The sequence below is a fragment of the Lepisosteus platostomus genome, chromosome 5 (genome assembly GCF_059453375.1).
Source record: "Lepisosteus platostomus isolate fLepPlt1 chromosome 5, fLepPlt1.hap1, whole genome shotgun sequence".
NCBI lineage: Eukaryota > Metazoa > Chordata > Actinopteri > Semionotiformes > Lepisosteidae > Lepisosteus > Lepisosteus platostomus.
Window position 1 is genome coordinate 13,836,968 of NC_142615.1, and position 8,216 is coordinate 13,845,183.

An 8,216-nucleotide genomic window follows, 5' to 3' on the forward strand; every position below is an offset into this window, starting at 1 on the left:
ATTAGACTCCGTTCGAAACGGGAGAAATCACCAGGACACGATACACCTTGCTCCGGACGAAGGGAGAAGACCTGTACCTTCACGAGTCCGGGTTGTGAAAACTTCTTCTGGCAGTTCAAAACGTTTCGAAGAGACAACAGCGCTACCCTGTTTTCCATTTCTATCGTGTATTATTATACAGTCATAAGTATCTGTCCTGATCACAGAGTCCCCCTCTCACTGCCAGGACTGAAGCCCAGTGCAGCACCAATAATAATAATAATTAATAAGTCTGGACTCTCCCCTCAGAGCTCTTCCCAGGTCAGGGGGATCCCCTCCAGCCCCCCCAGTGTGCAGCCCCCACCTGGATGATGCTCCAGTCCGCTCAGCACACAGCAGCTCTCAGTGGGGAGGAGAGCAGAGGGATGGAGCCAGTTCAGAGAGGGGGGGGTGATTAGGAGGCCATGATGGGTCAAGACCAGGGGGGGAATCAGGCCAGGACACTGGGGTAACACCCCTACTCTTCTCCAGAGACACCCCGGGATTGTTAACGAGCACAGAGAGTTGGTTTGACGTCTCATCCGAAGGACGGCGCCTGTTTACAGTCCAGTGTCCCCCGTCACTATACTGGGGCATCAGGACCCACACAGACCGCAGGGTGAGAGCGCCCCCTGCTGGCCCCACTCACACCTCTCCCAGCAGCAGCCTTGGGGGGGGGGGAGGGAAAAAACCAAAAGCTAAACAGATTTTTTTTAATTTTTTTTTTATTGATCCTTAACAAAAGAATACAAATTACAAGCTTCAGTCCAGTCCAGTCTGGTGTCTCTCAGCTCCAGTCCAGTCTGGTGTCCCTCAGCTCCAGTGCAGTCCAGACTGGGGTCCCTCAGCTTCGGTCCAGACTGGGGTCCCTCAGCTTCGGTCCAGCACAGTCTGGGGTCCCTCAGCTCCAGTCCAGTCCAGTCTGGGGCCCCTCAGCTCCAGTCCAGTCCAGTCTGGTGTCCCTCAGCTCCAGTCCAGTCCAGTCTGGGGTCCCTCAGCTTCGGTCCAGCACAGACTGGGGTCCCTCAGCTTCGGTCCAGCACAGTCTGGTGTCCCTCAGCTTCGGTCCAGACTGGGGTCCCTCAGCTTCGGTCCAGCACAGTCTGGGGTCCCTCAGCTTCGGTCCAGCACAGACTGGGGTCCCTCAGCTTCGGTCCAGCACAGTCTGGTGTCCCTCAGCTTCAGTCCAGACTGGGGTCCCTCAGCTTCGGTCCAGCACAGTCTGGGGTCCCTCAGCTCCAGTCCAGTCCAGTCTGGTGTCTCTCAGCTCCGGTCCAGTCCAGTCTGGTATCCCTAGGCTCCTGTCCAGTCCCGTCTGGTGTCCCTCAGCTCCAGTCCAGTCCAGTCCAGTCCAGTCCAGATCTTAGCCGGCACAGAACCAGGAAAGGAAACCTGGAAAGAATATTGTTATTGCAGGTGTGAGGGACACAGACACAGACGTCACCATGACATCAAACAGCAAGAGGAGACTCCTCCTTGAATCACAGACACGACCAGGCGGCGCCCCCCTGTCTGCTCACCTGCACCTCCTCTTCCTCCTCTTGTCCTTCCCGGCAGCCAGCTCCTCCTCTCCCTCGCTCTTCCTCTCCTGAGCTACGGTCGCCACCTCCATCGGCTCGTCCTGGTCTTCTGTCTCCACCGACACGCAGCTCAGGGAGTTAAGAAGGGCGCACCAGCGCTTCTGAAGCAGAGACAGGAGAGTCACGTTAAGAGTCGGACTGGACACTCCAGTACATGAACACTGCACTGAGAGAGAGAGGGGTTCATACAGACACACTGACTGGACACTCCAGGACATGAACACTGCACTGAGAGAGAGAGGGGTTCATACAGACACACTGACTGGACACTCCAGTACATTAACACTGCACAGAGAGAGAGAGAGGGGTTCACACAGACACACTGACTGGACACTCCAGTACATGAACACTGCACTGAGAGAGAGAGGGGTTCATACAGACACACTGACTGGACACTCCAGTACATGAACACTGCACTGAGAGAGAGAGAGGGGTTCATACAGACACACTGACTGGACACTCCAGGACATGAACACTGCACTGAGAGAGAGAGAGGGGTTCATACAGACACACTGACTGGACACTCCAGGACATGAACACTGCACTGAGAGAGAGAGAGAGGGGTTCATACAGACACACTGACTGGACACTCCAGTACATGAACACTGCACTGAGAGAGAGAGGGGTTCATACAGACACACTGACTGGACACTCCAGTACATGAACACTGCACTGAGAGAGAGGGGTTCACACAGACACACTGACTGACTGGACACTCCAGTACATGAACACTGCACTGAGAGAGAGAGGGGTTCATACAGACACACTGACTGGACACTCCAGTACATGAACACTGCACTGAGAGAGAGAGGGGTTCATACACACACACTGACTGGACACTCCAGTACATGAACACTGCACTGAGAGAGAGAGAGAGAGAGAGGGGTTCACACAGACACACTGACTGGACACTCCAGGACATGAACACTGCACTGAGAGAGAGAGGGGTTCACACAGACACACTGACTGGACACTCCAGTACATGAACACTGCACTGAGAGAGAGAGAGAGGGGTTCACACAGACACACTGACTGGACACTCCAGTACATGAACACTGCACTGAGAGAAAGAGGGGTTCATACACACACACTGACTGGACACTCCAGGACATGAACACTGCACTGAGAGAGAGAGAGGGGTTCATACAGACACACTGACTGGACACTCCAGTACATGAACACTGCACTGAGAGAGAGAGAGAGGGGTTCATACAGACACACTGACTGGACACTCCAGGACATGAACACTGCACTGAGAGAGAGAGGGGTTCATACAGACACACTGACTGGACACTCCAGGACATGAACACTGCACTGAGAGAGAGAGGGGTTCATACACACACACTGATTGGACACTGGACAGGAGTAAAGAGAGGATCAGAGCATCACCCACCTTCTTTTTCTTCTGTCTCACAGGAGGTGGTGATTGGACCTCCTCCAGCTGGAGTCCGAGGAGGGAGAGAGGGGGCAGGAGAGGGACAGCACAGGGAGAGAAAGAGAGAGACAGGTGAGTCAAGTGTCCCAAGAGCACAGAGACTCTGCTGAGATCACACTCGCAGGGAGTGAGCCTGGGTGTAGCCCACTAATACTGACCCACTGGACACCACAGGACAGAGAGGAGGAGGAGAGAGACACACTGAGGACGGAGAGGAGGAGGAGAGAGACACTGACAGACAGTGCTGAAAGAGAGAGAGACAGAGAGGCAGGGACAGACAGACAGCAGGCCGAGAGAGAGACACTGAGATCGAGGGACAGACAGACTGACAGACAGGGCTGAAAGAGAGAGAGACAGAGAGGCAGGGACAGACAGACAGCAGGCCGAGAGAGAGACACTGACAGACAGGGCTGAAAGAGAGAGAGACACTGAGACCCAGGGACAGACAAGACGGCGAAACTCCACCACAGACAGGACAGGGGGCAGGGTGGGACCAGCACTGACCTCCTTCCTCTCTCCTGCCGGAAGAGCTGTCTCCACCTCCTCTTCCTCCTGCAAGTCAAGAGACAGGCTGAGAGAGAGACGGGCTGGCGGGACATCGGCGAACAGAGCTGAAGGCAGAGAGCCGGGGAGACAGGCCCAGCTGGGACAACGCAGGACAGACAGAGAGCAGGGAGACACAGGGAGAGAGACCCAGCTGGGACAACGCAGGACAGACAGAGAGCAGGGAGACACAGGGAGAGAGACAGGGAGAGAGGGACAAACACAGAGACTCAGACAGAAGGACAGAAAGACAGAAAGAGAGAAGTGCAGATGGACAGATGACAGAGACAGAGAAAAGGACAGATGGACTGATGGACAGAAAGAGAGAAAAGGACAGAAAGACAGATGGACTGAAGGACAGATGGACAGAGAAAAGAACAGAAAGTCAGAAGGACAGATGGACAGAGAAAAGAACAGAAAGACAGAAGGACAGTGAAAGGGACAGATGGACAGAAGGAAAGATGGACAGAGAAAAGGACAGAAGGACAGACGGACAGAAAGACAGACGGACAGAAAGAGATTGACAGAAGGACAGATGGACAGAGAAAAGAACAGAAAGTCAGAAGGACAGATGGACAGAGAAAAGAACAGAAAGACAGAAGGACAGTGAAAGGGACAGATGGACAGAAGGAAAGATGGACAGAGAAAAGGACAGAAGGACAGACGGACAGATGGACAGACAGACAGATGGACGGACAGACAGATGGACAGAGAAAAGAACAGAAAGTCAGAAGGACAGATGGAAAGAGAAAAGAACAGAAAGACAGAAGGACAGTGAAAGGGACAGATGGACAGAAGGAAAGATAGACAGAGAAAAGGACAGCAGGACAGATGGACAGACAGACAGACAGATGGACAGACGGACAGACAGACAGACAGACAGACAGACGGATGGACAGACAGACAGACAGACAGACAGACGGACAGATGGACAGACAGACAGACAGACGGACAGACGGACAGACAGACGGATGGACAGACAGACAGACAGACAGACAGACAGACGGACAGATGGACAGACAGACAAACAGACAGACAGACGGATGGACAGACAGACGGACAGACGGACAGAAGGACAGATGGACAGACAGACAGATGGACGGACAGAAGGACAGAAGGACAGACGGATGGACAGACAGACAGACAGACAAACAGATAGACAAACAGACGGACAGACGGACAGACAGACAGACAGACAGACAGACAGACGGACAGATGGACAGACAGACAGACAGACAGACAGATGGACGGACAGACAGACAGACAGACAGACGGACAGACTCTGCCCCACTTGCCTCGTCAGACATCTCCGCCTCTCTCCTTGCCCTCCGCACCGGGGAGCCCCAGGAGGGGCCTGGCGGGGCCGGGCGGGCGATGGGGGGCAGGACGGGTGGGGGCAGGGGCAGGGGCACCGCCCCGGGCAGCAGGGGGGGCTCGAGGGGCATGGCGGCGAGGAAGGGGGGGCGGCGGGGCGGGGCGGTCAGGGGCCGGAGGGGGCCGGAGGGGGGGGCCGGGGGCGGGGGGCGGAGGGGGCTCTCGGGCGAGGACGGGGGGGACACCGAGCGGAATGAGCCGGGCGAGCCCGAGCGGGACGAGCCGGGCGACTCTGGGAGCTCCAGATGCAGCTCGGCCGCCCTCTCCAGCTTCTGGACGAGCTCGGGGAGACACGAAGACACCTCGGGATTCTGTCCAGCGGGGAGAGGGGGAGACACAACGCAGGGGGGATGAGACTACGCCTGGACAGGTGAGTGTGGACAGTGAGAGTGTGGACAGGTGAGTGTAGACAGTGTGTCCAGTGAGAGTGTGGACAGGTGAGTGTGTACAGTGTGTCCAGTAAGAGTCTGGACAGGTGAGTGTGTCCAGTGTGTCCAGTAAGAGTCTGGACAGGTGAGTGTGTCCAGTGTGTCCAGTGAGAGTCTGGACAGGTGAGAGTGTACAGTGTGTCCAGTGAGAGTGTGGACAGGTGAGTCTCTACAGTGTGTCCAGTGAGAGTCTGGACAGGTGAGAGTGTCCAGTGTGTCCAGTGAGAGTCTGGACAGGTGAGTGTGTACAGTGTGTCCAGAAAGAGTCTGGACAGGTGAGTGTGTACAGTGTGTCCAGTGAGAGTCTGGACAGGTGAGTGTGTCCAGTGTGTCCAGTGAGAGTCTGGACAGGTGAGTGTGTACAGTGTGTCCAGTGAGAGTGTGGACAGGCGAGTCTGTACAGTGTGTCCAGTGAGAGTGTGGACAGGTGAGTGTGGACAGTAAGAGTCTGGACAGGTGAGTGTGTACAGTGTGTCCAGCAAGAGTCTGGACAGGTGAGTGTGTCCAGTGTGTCCAGTAAGAGTCCGGACAGGCGAGTGTGGACAGTGTGTCCAGTAAGAGTCTGGACAGGTGGGTGTGTACAGTGTGTCCAGTGAGAGTGTGGACAGGTGAGTGTGTACAGTGTGTCCAGTGAGAGTGTGGACAGGTGAGTCTGTACAGTGTGTCCAGTAAGAGTCCGGACAGGCGAGTGTGTCCAGTGTGTCCAGTAAGAGTCCGGACAGGCGAGTGTGTCCAGTGTGTCCAGAAAGAGTGTGGACAGGTGTGTCCAACAGTAAGAAGCTGTCTTACCCTGTAACCTAGCTCAGGGGTGTTAGGGGGTGCTCTGTCTCCTCCCCAGATCTCACCTTCAGGCCTGCTGAAATGCCGGACCACTAGGAGACGCTGGAAACGAGGACACAAGACAGAGGTCAGGTCCACAGAGCTCACTCAATCACTACAGCAAGCAGAGACCTCTCGGCCATCAGGACTGTGGGGGTCAGAGTGGGGAGCTGTAGGGTATCGGGAGTTTAGGGGTCAGTGTGGGGAGCTGTAGGGTATCGGGAGTTTAGGGGTCAGTGTGGGGAGCTGTAGGGTATCGGGAGTTTAGGGGTCAGTGTGGGGAGCTGTAGGGTATCGGGAGTTTAGGGGTCAGAGTGGGGAGCTGTAGGGTATCGGGAGTTTAGGGGTCAGTGTGGGGAGCTGTAGGGTATCGGGAGTTTAGGGGTCAGAGTGGGGAGCTGTAGGGTATCGGGAGTTTAGGGGTCAGAGTGGGGAGCTGTAGGGTATCGGGAGTTTAGGGGTCAGTGTGGGGAGCTGTAGGGTATCGGGAGTTTAGGGGTCAGAGTGTGGAGCTGTAGGGTATCGGGAGTTTAGGGGTCAGTGTGGGGAGCTGTAGGGTATCGGGAGTTTAGGGGTCAGTGTGGGGAGCTGTAGGGTAGATGTGGGGCACCGGGCCCACCACAGGGCGGCCGGTCCAGTCTCGCGGAAGGCGACCGGGTCAGACTTACGGAAAAGCACCGGGATTTGGGCCGGGACCTCTCCCGCTGCCAGTCCGGGTTCGGCCTGACCGGTGTGACCTGTGAAGACGCCAAACAGCCCATCTCCGAGACAGCTCTGACCACATAGCCCAGCCCAGTCGTGTCGAGACTAGAGGCCTTGGGCAGTCTCTACAGTGTGTCCAGTGAGAGTGTGGACAGGTGAGTGTGTACAGTGTGTCCAGTGAGAGTCTGGACAGGTGAGTCTCTACAGTCTGTCCAGTGAGAGTCTGGACAGGTGAGTGTGTACAGTGTGTCCAGTGAGAGTGTGGACAGGTGAGTGTGTACAGTGTGTCCAGTGAGAGTGTGGACAGGTGAGTGTGTACAGTGTGTCCAGTGAGAGTCTGGACAGGTGAGTGTGTCCAGTGTGTCCAGAAAGAGTCTGGACAGGTGAGTCTCTACAGTCTGTCCAGTGAGAGTCTGGACAGGTGAGTGTGTACAGTGTGTCCAGTGAAAGTGTGGACAGGTGAGTGTGTACAGTGTGTCCAGTGAGAGTGTGGACAGGTGAGTGTGTACAGTGTGTCCAGTGAGAGTGTGGACAGGTGAGTGTGTACAGTGTGTCCAGTGAGAGTGTGGACAGGTGAGTGTGTACAGTGTGTCCAGTGAGAGTCTGGACAGGTGAGTCTCTACAGTGTGTCCAGGAAGAGTGTGGGACGTCCAGAGGCAATCTGTGCTCTCAGAAGGCCATAATGGACCTGCAGCTTGGTTTTCCTCGGACCCGCGACCCTGTCTCTTGAGCCGAGACGTGTCCTCAGTCAAGATCACCACTGGAAGTGTCTCTCCTCGTCTAGAGGTGTTACCGTGAGACCTGGTCTGTCAAGCGCTTTGCGCTGCTATGTGTGTGAAAGGTGCTCTATCAGTGAAGTTTATTATTATTATTATTATTATAATACAGCGAGCACTGCTGGGGGCGGAGAGGCCAGTCGGAGGAGGGCTGGACGCTGGACGCTGGACGGCTGGCGGGAGGGGTGGACTTACGACGCCTCGCCGGGCCCGGGTCCTGCTGCGACCGCGCACGGCCGTGCGGCATCTCTGTCGGTCCATCGTCCTGCCGAGACAAGCAGAGTCACAGAGGGGAGGGGAGGGGGCGGAGCCACACAGCTGGGCGGCTTGTTCCCCACCCCCGCCCCCCTCTGTGTATAGAAGAGCCTCCTGTCCTGACTGGAGGACCTCACCCAGCTGTGGCTGGAGAGAAGCCAGGGTATCGGCTTCAACCACAGGGCTGGGCGGCTTGTTCCCCACCCCCACCACCCTCTGTGTACAGTAGAGCCTCCTGTCCTGACAGGAGGAGCTCACCCAGCTGTGTCTGGAGAGGAGCCAGGTT